At 45.3% G+C, this 16,730-nt stretch overlaps 1 long non-coding RNA gene across 2 annotated transcripts; it reads right to left on the bottom strand.

Annotated features, from left to right (window-relative positions):
• Positions 1 to 3,218: 3,218 nt before the first annotated feature.
• Positions 3,219 to 16,168, bottom strand: LOC108628405 (uncharacterized). 2 transcript variants are annotated; one of them, XR_003389616.1, is made up of 3 exons: positions 16,066 to 16,168; positions 15,680 to 15,973; positions 3,219 to 3,517 (listed from the first exon to the last, which is right to left on the bottom strand). It is a non-coding gene; the product is annotated as an uncharacterized LOC108628405 (long non-coding RNA). The 2 variants fall into 2 exon arrangements; XR_001916787.2 differs by having other exon boundaries at positions 3,219 to 3,514.
• Between the last annotated feature and the right edge of the window lie 562 nt (positions 16,169 to 16,730).

Genomic DNA, 16,730 nt, shown 5'->3' with positions numbered 1-16,730 from the left:
TGCGTACATTCCTCGACAAAACTGTCCCGTTACCCTTTTGTCTCCTACATTCTGCGTTCGCCCGTAATGGAATCAACGAGTCAATTAACCGGCCCCGTTCCCGTTCATCGACTTACAAGCCGCGGATCGAATTACACACTTTTTAGGATCGCCGGGTCGTTCGAGGGGTCAATATCCATCAAAGCCGCGCCGTCCTTTCTCCTATTTTAATACGAACTCCTGGCAAGACAAGGCGATGTACAATTTCAACGATATCAGATTATACACATTCAATCGGACGGTCATTCCGATTAAAGGATAGAGTCGTTCGTTATCCACGATCTACAGGGACACCATGAGTAGGCAATAAATCTTACGACTGGTATAATTTCCTTTAATTGCCGTCGTCCGATTTTTGCAAGTCCGCCCGTCGCGTTTAAAATTATCGCGTCATTCTCACAAGGCTTAAATAGTCACGTCTATAACGCCGGTTCCACTTTTGCGGCGGAGGGTACGCGCGCACCCGCCCACACATTATCGCACGTATGGACGCACACGGGTGCAACGGGGTGTGTTGGTGCGTGACTAGCTGCAAATGCACTGGGAAGACGCGCGCTGTCCCGATGGTGTTTTCACGTTTGTGTGCCCGGCGTTGCTTGTGTACGCGTACCAGTGGCGTACCGGGCGCATTCTGCAGGAGAGATCGCATAGATGCACGTGCTGCCGTAGGTACACGCGTGTACCTCCTCGTCTCTTGTACAGAGATAGATTGATAGATAGTTTAATGCACCCTGGGAATCCGGTCCCACCAAGATCAACTGCGCCGGCACGTAGCAGTGGTAGCATGCGCACGGGAGTACACTGCAACGAGTATATTGTGCGTCGAGATATTGTCGCTTAGATAACGCCCCTGAATGATAACGTCATAATCGAAGCCACGATGTTATCGTTTTAAAACGTGATGCTCTCTATTAGGGGGATGGTTACACGGAAATTCATTCAATTGTGCTAAAAAATTGCGTCGAGTTCTACACGATTCATAGATTGTTCCAAGTAGCTGGTTGGAAATAATTTTACTGTTATTATTATTATTTTACTGACGAACATAAGCCATTTACAATATATAAAAGAAAGAAAAAAGTCTGATAAACTTATTATAAATTAAAAAAAAATTGCTATTAGATCTCAGCAGCTCGTGTTCATCTTGAGCGCCTGTGGCGCCCTCGACTGCCATCAACCTTGCCCGGAAAGACCCATTTTCGGGCATTGTTGCACAATATACTATGTGAATTCTAATATGAATTATCAGCTCTATTTATAAGTAATTGCAACAGAAAGAAGTTTTAATTCGAAAGCATACGCTTATGACTGGACATTGTTTGTAATGGTTGTATGATGGACAATATTTTTCTGAGACGAGGTTAGAGCGTTTCGCGTTTAGGACTTTCCCACCGGTGTGCGTTGATCACTAATGAAACCGCTCCGTCATTGAAGGGTTAATCTTCCTTACGGTGCGCCTATACGTAGCCTATGTGCGCCCTATCAGCTCTATTAATTGGATTCTCGGGCGATTGATAGGTAGGATCGGATATCGAGAGTGGTGGCTCAGATTGCTAGTTGCGCACGATGAAAACTTGGCTGCACCGGTGAAATGACTGAGGTGTGCTACGTGTGCTGTTAGAGAAACTGTTGTGCACGTCCCGCGGAGAACCAACTGGTGGAGAATATACGACGCACTTTGTTTTCATAATTTATTCTTTCGTCGACCGACAGTAATTGCATTCGGTGGCGTTTCGGTCCGTATTAACGAGTCGAGCGATTAGATAACACCGGGGCAGATAACGGTGGAATCGAAGGCAGGATGACAGAAACACTGCCGTCTTCTCTTAAAGAGAAAGTGTGTATAATTATTGGGTTCGTTAACGGAGTAACCGCTTTAGTTCCTATAGACTCTGGTAGATACTGACTGATTAACGTCGTTCTTATATTTTCTAATCACCGTCGAAAGTCTATGCTTATTAGCTTCTCTCTAGACAACCGTTCCCGTACGTTCTGTGAACCTAAAGAACGGTGCACTGTTGCCGGGACTTGTGACTGGAAGCAGAAAGGGTACCTAAGATTTTAGCCATTTTCTATGGTTAATAAATGGCGCACTCTTCACGTGACGTCTGCGCATCTCCATGGCCATAGCGATCACAAATTTATAGGCTCTGATTTACAAGTTTCCTATTGGGAATTGATACAGAGGTGGGACCAATAGATATAGCTAACCATCATGGCGACACGAAGCCAGGAATTATCCTGAGAGTCCATATAGGACCGGGTACAGTTCAGTTTTTGTAATTTTTACACTCGCTCGCCACGAGAGATGTAAACGTGTCAATTCCTAATAATAATTGAAAATGCCAAATTGTGTGGTTAAAGATTGGGTTAGGTTAGGTCTTCTACTAAAACTAGTAGAACATCAGGAAAAAACTGTGAAATTTTATAGACAGGCAACACTAGTCTATAAGATCAATTTATGCGCCGTCCTTTCGTCAGAATCAGACTTTTATTTCTATTCTCGGATTAATAGGAACTCGGTTCGTCGTTCCGTTTGTGAAACGTGTTATCTTCGCAATGTGGCTCGCTATTCATTATAATTTATTAACGAGATCTGTTCCTAGAGGGGTAGCCTGGATTCCGGAGACCGGCTGGCCCGATACAACGCGATACCCCGGCGAGGATAACGGTACCAAAAAGATAATGTCTCGCTCGAAAATAGGATAGCAGAACGGCGACGTAACGAGAAAGTGTAGCGCGCAATTATCGTGACCGTACGCGAACCAGAAACGCCAGGCTTTCGTGACGGCGCTGCCTACTACCGACAACCTATCTGCCTAATGATCGAGCTTTCGGAAGCACGAATGAAAATAACGCGAAACTGTTCTATAACGTTTACTTATGTGCGTGTTTGTACGCAGATCGCGATTCGCGGAATCTCTCTTTCTCTCTCTCTCTCTTTCTCTCTTTCTCTCGTAGCTCTGTGGAACAGTTGACTCGTTGGTTATTCAGTCATTTATCGCGCTTGCTCGTGGCCCGACTTTAGTGGACACGTTTCGATCTCGGGATAAACTTCGAGCTCTTCAAATGGAGAGAAGTAATACCGGTATCAACAATTAAAAACATTTCAATAGACGTGGTTTTAAGCTGAATATAGCGATTCCTGCGTAGTTATTTATAATAATAATAACAATAATTTTAATGGGCACTAATAAAGTGTCCATTTTTAATGAAACATTTACACTAAGGTCTGCAAAGACCAACAATTTCTTTACGATAGTTACATTCTTTATTAATTAGGCTCGTGAACAACGATACGTTCTACTCTGAAGGTTTGCACAGAATGCTTTGTTACGTCCTGGTCCTCGCGGTTCGGCTCCCTTTGCTCATCCATGAGTATAAACAAGGTTGCCAACGTTTATGCGGGAGTCCAAACATCCTCTGATTTCAAAGCTCATAAAAATTTCATCATGCTCTGCTCACAGGTTGATGGCTACTGTAACAAGGGATGTGTTATCTAATCACTTGCTGGCTTCTCACTTACGACTTCCTATCGCTTCTCGTTCTAACTGTGTATCATTCGGTCACACACACGCATGCACAATAATTGCGTGTTCTACGATTGTGACAATAATAATAATAATAATAATCGTTGACTTCTGGCTTGCAGCCAAGAAATGTGAACTTGGTTTATATTTACTTTCTCAACTCATTCATCCTTTTCTGTCACTACTCTCTCACTCATTCATAATTTTTTGCTTAACAGTAATTTATTATAAAAAATAGATCTTTCCAAGTTACGATTTTAGTCATTCGTTAGATTCACTGGCTGGACCGGCTAGAGGTGTGTATGAAAGTATATGTAGACATCGGTAGGGTATGTGTCGGCGTGAGCCGATGCGAGATAGCCCGAAGATCTCCGAAGAGGAGACAGGTCTGAAGTCTGAACAAGTTGAGCCAGAGTCGTCGTTGAAGTTAGTTAGTCGTAGTTGTAGATTCGCATATTCTCTAGTTTGTATACATATAAATATATTCAATGTTCTAATAATAACTCTACCAGTTTACTACACGATATACTTACCGAATTTAAAACTACCGTTACAGTCGTAATTATCGCGCATGCGCGTGAGCAGCCAAAGAATCGGCATGATGTTCAGGTAGGAGTAATCAGGAATAAGCGATAGAAAATGGTCGTTAGAAGACGCGAGTGAACGAATAATTAAATCTCACATATTTGTAACGATAGCTCTTAGGTATTAATGTTAGTATACTAATTCGTTAGAAATAAACCTATATTATTAACGCCCGTTAGAACTACTTATTGACAGACTGAAACTGCACGAACGGAAGTATTCGCAGTTTACTGAAGCTCGTTCCGAGCGGGTCTCGAGTTCCCACGAAAGCTCGATAATCGAAAACCAATGGTGAGAGGCATACCCTAGATTATCGTCAGAGTTGATCCGAAGGGAGTGAACAACGAATCTGAATCCGAGCGTGTCTCTCCGACAAAAGATTCTTAACCCTTATTTATCTGGTGCCGCGGGTTCGCGTCATTTCCCACCTGCCGCTTTCCCCTCGCGAATTCTCGCCCCAGGCCACCGAAATTCGCTGCCAGCAAACTCTATCTCGAAGATCATCTCTGCACGTCTCTTTCAACTCCCTCTCAACAGTAGATAAGGAAACGGTTGGATGTGAAATAAAAACATGGACGAGCACAGGGGATACCGCGAGGCATTATGGAGAGATTATAATTTTCAGAGGGGTCAATACGGTGTCCTCGGTATCTCCCATTGTCATCGAGCACGTCGAACACGAGGGGTCGCGGGGGGGACGCCGGACCGCTGCATCGAAAGTTATCGGAGGGGTGGATTTATCAGTGTACTACATGCTAGAAAGTATAATTGTTTGGCCGGATGAGTGTCGTTCTGATAACGAACGGTCATAGGAGTCGGCGATAACGACGCCTAGCTCTCTCTCGGAATCGCTCGCCCTCTCCGCAGATCGAAGGGAAGATTAATTCGGTTTATTGTCAGCGTGCAAATGCGATCGCCGGACAAAAGGGACGATGAGCACGGCAAATTGGTATGTATTGAATTACCGGGTTCCTTATTATACGGTTGAATTCGTGCGAGTCTCTTTTGTCGCGGCCGATGCGTACGTCTTCAATTTACATAGCAATGACTAATTGAAAAATGTATAAACGACATTTAAATGACAATACCGCGACCGGTCGCCACCTCGCCTCGCGGCCGGTCTCCTAACTATTGTCCTAACGTCGACCTTGCGGAAGAGGTAATCGATCGTACGCAGCCGAGTGTGAAATTAAGAATGAAAATCGGCAACGATAATCCTATTTCGTTACGCCTCGACGTGTGAAACGATTCCACGTTATGCTCTTCAACCTTTTTAGAAAGTGTTGTAAGAACGAGGTAGGTACGGATTGAAAGTATGAATGAGATATGCTGTAAATTAGTTTCTCCTTCAGTAAAAAGTGAAACGGTACGTCTTATTGAGCCCGGGGGTATACTCGGTTGAAGTAATCAGTCGAGCGGCAAATTCAAAATAATTGCGAGTCGATACGAAAATATGGTTGGGGTCGAAATTAAGTAAAAGGTAAGCCTCGTCAGGAGTGGAGCGACGGTAGCCTGTGCCCTGTCGACGGAACGAGTTGATTAATACAGTATTATTTCTCGTTTCCAATTACAATCGACTGGGGCAGCACAGTGTGCGTCGCGCTCGATAAACGAATGGTATTACATTCTCCCCGTTTCATTGTGTTCGTCAATTTTGCGACTGTGTTACGATGCACTCGATCGGCTTCAGTGCATTCCGCGTATAAAGTCTCTGGGAATTGAATTATATCAGACGTTTTATCTAAATTACTTATCATTCACATGGCATGTACAAGCTTTTAGATAAATACATAATATTATTTAATGAATTGCTAGTCGATCTGTGCTCAGATTTCTTCTGCTCGTTCCATCAATAGCGTTTTCTATCCTAGCGGCAATGTCCGGCGAATCGATACGTAGAGCCGGTTTCCAGGGCTCGAAGGCGCCACAAGCTGTGAGCAGCTGTCCCGAGGGGTCGAAGGGCGATCAAAGTAAAAAGGGACGATGTACCCGATGCATAGGGTGACGTCGCGCCCTGGGCATGTTCCCGACGTCGTTGTTTCGGAAACGATGATTTAGATCCTATTCTATTTGGTCCTCGCCCGGGGAGGAAGTAAGAGCTTTTTCGCGCATTCCAATTTTCGCTGCTCGAATTGCCTGCACACTTTTACAAACTGAACGATCGTATCCGTCTGCAATCTGTCCTGCTAAGAAACACGGTTTCCATTAATCATTCAACCGGTAGCAACGGAGGCATATCTGTATCTTGACAAGCGGAATGCTTCGTCCCTAATTACTTTCCGTCATTTCTTTTTATCGTTACATTTATTTTTAGTTAAACCAGTTAATTTTATTATGCTCATTTATTCATTTTGATTTGCAGTTTTTCTTAGCTGTTTCATATTTGAGTTTATATAGGGGGGACTCGAAACTCAAGGTTTGAATTTTGCGCCATTTGTGCGACAAAGTGTGGCCATGTTGCATATGTGCCAGCAAAGGAGGCCATTTTTTTTAGAGGTTAGGAGGTTAATTAAAAACCTGTGTTTTCGACCAAAATTACTTCTTGCGTGAATTTTGCGATACCCTAGATTTGTTTTCCTTTGTCTATCCTGAAGTATAATAACAACAATAATATATGAAAAGGATTTAGATCGCTTGCTGTCGATGGAAGTCGATCGGCCTGAAGTTTTTATTATGCTCATTTATTCATTTTGATTTGCAGTTTTTCTTAGCTGTTTCATTTTTAAGTTTATATAGGGGGGACTCGAAACTCAAGGTTTGAATTTTGCGCCATTTATGCGATAATTGTGTGGCCATGTTGCATATGTGCCAGCAAAGGAGGCCATTTTTTTTAGAAGGTGGTTAGGAGGTTAATTGAAAATCTGTGTTTTCTACCAAAATTACTTCTTGCGTGAATTTTGCGATACCCTAGATTTGTTTTCCTTTGTCTATCCTGAAGTATAATAACACCAATAATATATGAAAAGGATTTAGATCGCTTGCTGTCGATGGAAGTCGATCGGCCTGAAGTGCTCGATTGGACGATCCGAGTAACGATGATCACGAAGGATTCCCTTCTTTCCCCCGCGAGAATAGTCAGTTATCGGTTTTTCGAGGCTATCCACAATTGCTTATCCGTTTTCGATACCCTTCATTTCGATTGGGAAATGAACCGGGATTAGAGATGTATCGTTTTGCCGTACGGGCAGGATTGCACGACAAGAGGCGAACCATTTTAAACATCCTCCTACTCCGCCTATAGAGATCACGAAACATCGCGCACAGTTTCAACCGGGGCGAACGGTGCGGCGCTGTACACCTGACGATTGCGCCGCGCGCGACCGCAACGCTTCCAGGCTCCACTTTCGATTCGTTATTTATGGTTTATCCAGCCACCTCGGCTGGTCGAGCTAGTTTTTCGAATCGCCTATCTGGTTTTTCCAGCGTCATTCGACTATCGCAGTTCCCGGGGACAATTACACTGTAATCATTTTTTATCCACGTGATTGCGGAAGAAAAGTCGATAGCAGTTTTTTCTCACGCGGTACACGTTTTTACCGTTGGCTGTTACACGTGAATTACGCGTTTCTTTTTCAGATTTTATTTTTCTAACGTCACGACAGTTTATCAGCCGAGTGGCTCGATGACTTAACGCGCATACATTATTCTGTTGGTTCCGAGTGCGCGTAAAATGTTTCCCACACACTAACTAGTAGACTTCGCGAACGGCATCGTATCGGAGTGAAATTCCGCGAAGTTCGTTCTCCAGAAATATGTATAGTGTCCATAAAAGCAACGGAGTAATCGTCTGTAACAGCATTCACTCGTTACAGACCGCGTAAACCGGGTGTAATTGGCCATTGCCAACCTACTGATGGTGATTCATATTTCAACGATTTCAGGAACTTGGCTCGTTCCGACCTACAGCTTGGGACTATGATTCCTGGCTTGGGTTAATTTCAAAAACAGTAATAAATCTATACCTTTTCTTTCACTGCTACATTTTCATATAATTCTGACGTTTCAAAACGAAACCAATTTTAATTTATTGGGAATTGACACATTTACCATGACACCTCGTGGCGAACAGTAAAACTAGACGAAGACATGCGCAGAACAATCAAAAACTGCAAAAACTGAACTGTGCCCGGTCCTAAGCTCTCAGGACCATGAGTTATAATTCCTGGCTTCGCGTCGCCATGATGGTTAGCTAAATCTATTAACCCCGCCCCTGTTAGACAATGTAAGAGCGGAACGATAATGGCCAATCGTTGTCCTTCGATTTCCCAGTCAGATCGTGGAGTTATTGTTACACTTTCACATAATTCTGACGTTTCAAAATGAAAACAGTTTTAATCTACAGCTTGAGACATTGTAGGTGCGAAACGATAATGGCCAATCGTTGCCCTTCGATTTCCCGGTCAGATCGCGGAGTTAGTGGTCGCGCGTTGAGCAACAGCTTACGGTATCAGCGTGATTTAACGTCGCCTGCCGCAGTTCTTAAAGGCTATATTAGATCCAGTAATTCCCTCTCGTAATAAATGTCAACGTGTAAGATTGCCACGGCCAATCGGCGCGAAACTCCGGCTCGTTCCCGGGCCGGCATCGCGTTGCGACCGCCGCTGGATTATCCCTAACGTCGTTCGGGTTCCGCGGTAAATGTCCGGATTTATAAGTTAGTAGTCGTTCTCCGGCCTATCGGTCTAACGTGTGGACGCCGTCCTGCAAATTATTCGGGATTATTAACCTAAATATTTGTTAGGGGACTATCGATCGCGTTTCAAGTTGCAAACTTTTCCAAAACCAGGAGGACATTTTCTACTATACTCGTGTTTCCGAGAATTTAGAACCGGGCACAGTTCAGTTTTTGATCGTTCTGCGCATCTCTGCTGCGCATCATATACTGAACCATGTGGAGGGAGTCCGCTGCGCGAAACGGACCTACACCCTTGGGAACACGAGTATAATGCCACGTTAATAAAAATTCACGATGATTGGATAACACGTTGAAGCGTGGCTAACGTCTGACGTCAACTTGTCTCTCGAGGCAACACCGTTTTGGTCCAGATTCATCGAGTTTATGTTAACGAGTGAATAGTAGGTCGATCTTGAGTAGCTGGGATTCTCTCCTTCGAAATGGACGCTCTTTACCAGAGGATTTTTGGGAAGCCACTTTTTTGTCGGCCGTCCATGAATTTCTAAGCCCCCCCGGACGCGCGTTATTCCTCTTTTCACGTGAACAGGAAAAGGGCTTTGTCAGCCTGCTCTGTGCGCCGCTTTTTTAGGTGACGCTCGGCTCCCCGTTGAATTGGAAATTTTCAAACAGTGATTGCATATTTAACGGGACGGATAAATATTTTCGCGGCATTTCTTATTGTCAATCGTCACAGGATAGTTTCTCGGAAATCGTTTTATTTTTCATCAGTTTAAAAGTTTACGAAAACCGACGGGTCCTCGTTAAATCATGGCGAAACGCATCTTTGAACGCCATGTTGAGCGCCGGATTTAGCCGCGTTGGAAAAAGTGGGAAAAATAAGTAGCATGGAAATGGCGTAATGACGACTGGGAGCAGCACCGTCGGCAATTAACCGTTCCACTTTGGTTTCGATTAGACGCTAATGTCCGTAATAACAGTTGCGAAGTAGCATTTTAATCGCTAACACCGTCTGAGGAATGTTGCGTTCCGCGCGTAAGTCCTCGCCGCGCGGCGGCGCCTACTGGCAGCAGGCCGTATTAATGCCTCGAAAATCATTTGCGTTAATCGCCGATGTGTGCGAGTCTAACGAGCGTTTCGTCGAGGTATCTCGTTAACGTAGCTAGCGAGAGAGAACGCGGCTCGAGAATCGTCCAAGCAATTTTTCAATAAAAATTTCGTCTCACGATCTTCTAATAATCTGACCTCGAGAGCAATCGAATCGCGCTTCGAACGATGAACCGGGTTCACGATAAAACGTAATAAACTTTCGACCAATCACCGAGCTGCTTTCTCATTCATTAGATCAGAGATTTCACTTAATACGACGAAGAAGGAAAAAATGGGTCCCCCTTTTTTTTTATCGTGACAAGTGAGATTGTTGCCACGAGGCAGACTGAAATTTTCGTGACGCGAAGGAGCGAGGCGGCGATCGTGGATCGAATTTCTCCATCCGACGTTTAGTGACACGCCTACGGTGGCGCGCGGGTATGGAAAGCAGCCCGGGAGTCAACGTAAAAGTCCGATGGCTGGCAACGGGGAAGAAAAGAAATTCACTCCCCATGGATTGCAGCCTGTGTCACGGACCAGTTTTATTAATTTTTTACTCCAGAAACCTTCGCCCATTCTGTCCTTCCCTCTTTCGCCTATCTACTGGTTCAACTTCTTCGTCGGAATGCAAATGCGGGAGACGCCGCGCGCGCTCTTGTATCGCGTGCGTCGCCGTGCAAGAACTTTCCGGGGGATTCGAATTAAAATTTTCATATCTTCCTTCGAAACATCTGCCAGAAACCACTTCGGGGATCACTTCCACGGTGGAATCAGAATTTAATACCCATAGAAGTTCGAACATCTTTTTTTCCATAAAAATTTCGGTTATTTAGAAAAATTTTCTGCTCCAACGAATCGAATCCCATGAATTTCTTAATCGACACTAGCTAGTCGACTTTTTCTAAGAGCAAGTTACGCACGTTCGTGGAACCGTTCAACGAACAGTTCCAAAGTATTATCAATCGTCGCGTCTGCTTCCTAGTTCCTTTCGAAGTAACGAGAATAAGAAACAGGACGAGAACAGGTGACGAGAAAGGCAGGAAATCTATCGGTCCCAAGGCTCTCCCACGCGGAAGGCATCCTTACGTTCCTGGGATCAACTCGTGTCCCTATAACGAGTCGCGATCCTCTCGCGCTTTAAAGGAAACGGTGAAGCCCCGAGGCGTTGGAGGCTGGCCAGCGGGCGAGCGCAGCGCGACCAAACGTGGAAAAAGAACAACTCGTCGCTAGAAGGTATCGCGATATTTTCTTTCGTGCCTCCGAGTGTCGGACGAGGAACGAGTCGGTGGAGGAGGGAAGACGAGGATCGAGGTCGAAGGAAATCGCTGAAGGACCAGTTTTTTCTCGTCGCCGCGCGGTCCCGAGCGTCCGCTGGCAATTTGTTATCGAGATCCGAGCGAACGGGGCGACTCTGTTCAACCTAACCTAACCTAACCTAATTAAAACTGTTTTTATTTTGGAACTGCATGTCGAGCATTGAAAAAGACATAGACTTATCACTCTTTTTTTCGAATCTTGTCCCCGTATGGGGGAAATTAACGCTGGCCAGGAATCATTGCACGTACCACGTCGCACGGTAGATAACAATAACGGGGAGGGGAGGGGGTGGTCGGATAACAATAACGCGAGGATAATTCCCGAATTTAGATGGGCAATTGACAGGGGTTTAGTCCGGAGGCCGGCCGTTATTGTCCGAGCAATCCCGCGTTCCTTCCATCACGCACGTGAGTACACCGGGCCGGAAGCTAAGACGGTTAATCAAACGATAAGCACGTCTGGAACTGATCCAACCGGCATTCCTCGCGGTATCCTCGCCGCCGCCGTTGCGTTTCGCTCTCTCCAAGACGAACGCGAGACCACCGTACGTCACGCTTTCTCGTCGCGTCGCTCGGGAAATCGGATTTTTACGCGTTGTTTGCTCGTGCTTTCTCATATTCGAGAGATCGTTGCTGAAAAATAGAGCGAACCCGAGAGCGGTATATATTTTGGAAACTGTGGTCGCGAATTTAATTCCGGACCTCGTGCCGTCCGAGGTTTATTTTCGGCGGTCTTGTTATTTCGGACGCTGGCTCGAAAATCCAGCGGGGAGGAGAAAAATTTATTAGGTGTACAAATATGTCTCCGCCGTTTGAAATCAGATAGCGCAACCAATAAAGTCATGGCGGCTAGTGTCAGTATATTTCTTTTGTGCGAAAATGTCGAGTTTTGAGCCGAATAAACGTAATTTGCAGGAAGTTCTTATTTACTTCTTTAATTTGAAGAAATCTGTAGCTGAGGCGCATCGATTGCTTGTAGAAGCATATGGTAAGACTGCATTAAGTGAGAGAAGTTGTCGTGAGTGGTTTCAAAAGTTTAAGAACAGTGAATTTGATGTCGAAGACAAAGAACGTAGTGGAAAGCTGAAAGTGTACGAAGACGCGGAATTGGAAGCATTATTGAATGAAAACGAATGAAATCATTACTGGGGCTCTCTACCGAACTCAAATGATGAGATTGAGCCGATCACTCGAGGAAAAACGCGCCCATTATTACTCCAGATACGACGAAATCATTCTTCTGCATGATAATGCTCGTCCTCATGTTGCGACGCCAACCAAAACCTACTTGGAAACACTTAATTGGGAAGTTTAACCCCACCCGCTGTATTCATCAGATATTGCTCATTCTGATTACTACTTATTTCGATTGATGACGCATGGCCTGTCTGAGCAACACTTCACGTCATATGAAGATACCAAAAATTGGGTCGATTGATAGCTAGCGTCAAAAGATGAAGCGTTCTTCCGGCGCGGTATCCAGATATTGCCAGAACTTATCGCACTCTCAATAATGGCGCAGACGACACGCGCGCGCTTACAGTTAAAGCGACAATGCCATCTGAGCGAAAGAGGTTGCCGGGAGTAATAATAATATGCGTAATAATATCGATATTACTGGTAGTAATTACTGTAATAATAGGGGTATAAAATGGTAGGGGATAACTATAATTACGTCGGAACACGAAGTGGGTGCCAATATGAGAAACGTTTATTTCTGTCCCGGGATAAAAAGGGGTGAAGGGAAACCAATTAACGGCGGTGGGAAAAATAGAAAGGAGCGAACGGAGGCGCGGGTATCATCTTCGTAACAAGATATTCGTTAAACAGGTGATAACGAGATCGTATATTAATATGTGTATCCGTGTAGCGATGCAAATTAAACGCTTAGAGTCACGAGAAGAGTCCCCCTGCGCCTCGCAATTAGCGTATTACAACTGTTATTACATGCCTCGTACCGCGTGGACGCGGCACAGAAGTCGGAAGGGGCTCGTTAAGAAAAAAAATATCCGTGCTCAAAACCGCGAGCGTATAAACGATAATATACTTGAACCTCGCCGGTGAGCAGAAATAAAAATGAAGTAGCTGAAAACCGGATTTTTCCCTTCCCGCATAAAAGCTAATAACGTCGCGAGGCAGCCGGCAACGAGTGAGCCGAATCATCCTCGGCCGCGAGGTAGCTCGTACGTTCCTCTTAATTATACAAGTTTACGAGCAGCGAAGCGACCGCGCGAAACGAATACTTCTGCCGGCATTAACGAAGATATCGGGGGGCCGGATCACGCCTTCGGAAATACGAGGCTCCGAGGATGAAAGCGCGCGATCCGCGTTAACGGTGGCGAAGGGCAAATCGTTTACATGCGGGCGGAAGAATCGGAGAACGGCGGAGAGAGGAGAGAAGAGGCAGGCGGTTCTACGGGCGCATAGCGTAGGCACGGTGAGAACGACGACGGCAGAAGGTGGAGATCACCGCGATGCCTCGCGTCATTCTACCGAAGACGACGACGACGACGACGACGACGATGTCATGGAAGAGGCAATGTGGACGAGCGATTTCTGTCGATGCAGTTAGCGCGCCGGGGTTTAGTTCGCCGAGGTTAGCTCGCTCGGTCAGCGTGGCGCGGCGTTTTCCCGACGCTAACGAGCGTCGAGGAGAAGCAACGGCAGCATCACGATGCAAAGAATCGCGCGAGGGAAAGGGCAACGCCGGAGAGCAGAGGGCAGTCGTGTTACGAGGAGAAAAAGACTGGTGGAAGGAAGAGGAGAGAGGGTGGCGGGGAAGGGATAGGAAATAGCTAACACAGGAGAGAGAAGCGGAGAGACTGGCTCAGAAGCGAGCGAACGTCGGCAAGATAGGAGGCGGCAGCCAGCAATTACTAGCTGGAATGTCTGGGAACGCGTGGGACTCGATCTTAAGGGCCCGACCACGACAACAAAGTCCCGTGATGCCTCTTCTGCATCCGTGAGGCCCCTAACTTGACTCTCTAACGGGTGACCGCCGGAAATAACGAGATCGTTATCGTCTATTGCTCGAAATTTGTTTGGCAGATGGCTCGGCTTCACTCGAACGTGCCATCAACCTGAGGCTCAATAGATTTGATTTGGTCCCACGAAAAGAGAGGCATTGATCAATAATTAAGAGAACTGCTTGTTCGATGGGTTGGAATCTTTCGTTTCTCATCCAGGAACATCCCTATGGGCTTTCATATAACTATTTCTATTTACTTGTTTGACCTCGTGACCTCAAGGAATTTTGGTCCAGTTTTATAAACTATACCTAAAACACCACGTTTGGTATTAACGAAGTATATCAAAAACATACGACATATTTTTTAGGTATACTTTACATAGCTCCGAAGTCCCTTGAGGTCACTATAGATGATAGTTTAGATGATTTGTCGAGAAGATAAGATACGATCCATCAACAAGTAACCACGATTCTGTATGTAACAACACATCGTTTAGATGCAGCAACGTGTTAAGTGAAATGATTTCGCGATTCGGATTACACATCTCATACATCCGAATTGTTTTGGAATCAAATCAGCCTCGGAAGTTTAACTTCACGAAAGCTCAATTTGTCTTACCATCAAACTTGCATCGGAGCTATTTTAAACTCGATTTATTCACAATGACCTAGGCGATTAACGTGCCCCGGGTATGCCGAGAGTTCCTCGACGATCGTTTCGGCTGCTGATCCGTCGCGTCGCAGTTAATCTGGCTCGGAGGCGCCGAGCCGTGTGAATTATTTGCCGCCCGATTTCAGATTGCTAGAAACGGCGATCGCGCGGAAACTACTTACATACGTTCCCCGCGGTGATCGATAGAGCAGCCGCGCGAGCTTGTATAATTCGAAGGCTGCTACCGTGCCCCGACTGTGTTATAGACCCGCCGCTCTGTGCCTACACAATCTGCACTAGCATGCTCGACATCTTACATCGATTGTCTAACATAACGACGTCCGCGGATTTCTTCTCGCAACGGCCTGTTTCACGCAATCCACATTTTCACGAGAGCTGCACACGAGTGCGTGTCGCCTGACCGCGATTTCTCGTCTAGCGCCACCAGTTTCCCAAGACTGTTTCACTCGATCCTATTGGCAATTGAATCAATAAATTTAACTAACCATCATGGCGACGCGAAGCCAGGAATTATACTCGTGGTCCCAAGTTTAGGCAGTTTTTGATCGTTCTGCGCATGGCTTCGTCTAGTTCTATTGTTCGCCACGAGAGGTGTAAATGTGTCAATTCCCAATACCGATCTATGTTGGTCGATTCACAGGAGAATATGTTTTTACTATGTAAACTTGCGAGCAAAGACGATCGAAGGTTCTTAGCGTTAATTCGCGGCGAGGAGATCGAATTTCGTTGTTTGTCAACGTCGCGGGCCGTGGATAACCGAGATTCAGCTAGCTCGAGATGAGAAATTTCGAGAATCCCTTTGTCGCGGTGCCGTACGTTACCATAGGATGGCTCGAGATTACCTACCGGCTCTCGAGTGACCATGAGAAATTGCTTGCTCGGGATGTCGGATAATCACGAACACCCTGTACGTGAACCGGCAGGATTACACGACGTTGTGCATATAGATACTGTAAACTCTCTCTCTCTCTCTTCGTTCGTCTTCCTATCCGCCTGTCCACGAGTCTTCCTCCCGTGAATACGTGTAGCTACGCGTCGTCTTCCCTTTCTTCGTTTCTCTGCGGTACATAGCCTTGGTCTATCCTTCTTCTCGTACCTATTGTTGTCTCACAAATCTTCTCTTGTCTCATCTGTTACACCCTGAAATACTCGGACGTAATCAATGAGGGGGAAGGAGGGGAAGAAGCTACGAGGGGGGGGGGGAGAGGCAGAGGTCTTGGTTCGTGTCTCACCTGAATATTCGTGTTAGTGGCCTGGGAGGTCTTGAATCGTCGTTCGTCGTCCGAGGGCAGAAGCGGACGCCGCGCCGGATATTAGCTGTACGAGAGTCTAAAGTACTAAACGACTCTTCCAGTTATCGATTTTTCCTCACGGTGCCTCCGCTTTATCTAGCAATTATTATAATTCCTCATTTGTTAAACAAAGTACATAATATATGCAGCGTATATGTAACTGTTATCTCATAGATAAAAGTATACAAGTATTGGTGAAGTCAGACGCGCTCTCGAGAGGTCAAAGGGCAGTTGGAGAGACACTTCGTAGTTAACTTCTGACTAAGACGTCATTTCTTTTACGTCTTTGCTGAGTCGATTTAATAAAGCTTCATTTAAAAGACATGGCTTCCATTTCTTTAAACATGGACTCCTAAGAGTCTTATAAGTATTTACTTCCTGCAAAACTGATAACCATTCCTACTGTGTTTAAATAAATATTAAGTATAGTGTTCTTTTTTTATCTCCCATTGGATACAAGCACGTGTTTGAGTTATTGAAAGCTTCAAAAAATCCTAACCTCAAACTCTATCAGTTAACGATGAACCGTTTGGTTAGATTATCTTTAAATTTTTTACCCTGTTCACCATTCGTCACAGGAGATTACACAATGAAAGAGAGAATAA

This window comes from Ceratina calcarata, unplaced genomic scaffold (assembly GCF_001652005.2).
Source record: "Ceratina calcarata isolate Rehan_Ccalc_2016 unplaced genomic scaffold, ASM165200v1 scaffold518.2, whole genome shotgun sequence".
In the NCBI taxonomy this organism is placed as follows: domain Eukaryota; kingdom Metazoa; phylum Arthropoda; class Insecta; order Hymenoptera; family Apidae; genus Ceratina; species Ceratina calcarata.
Note: the sequence above shows the minus strand (reverse complement) of the source record. Positions and strands in the feature narration are given on the sequence as shown.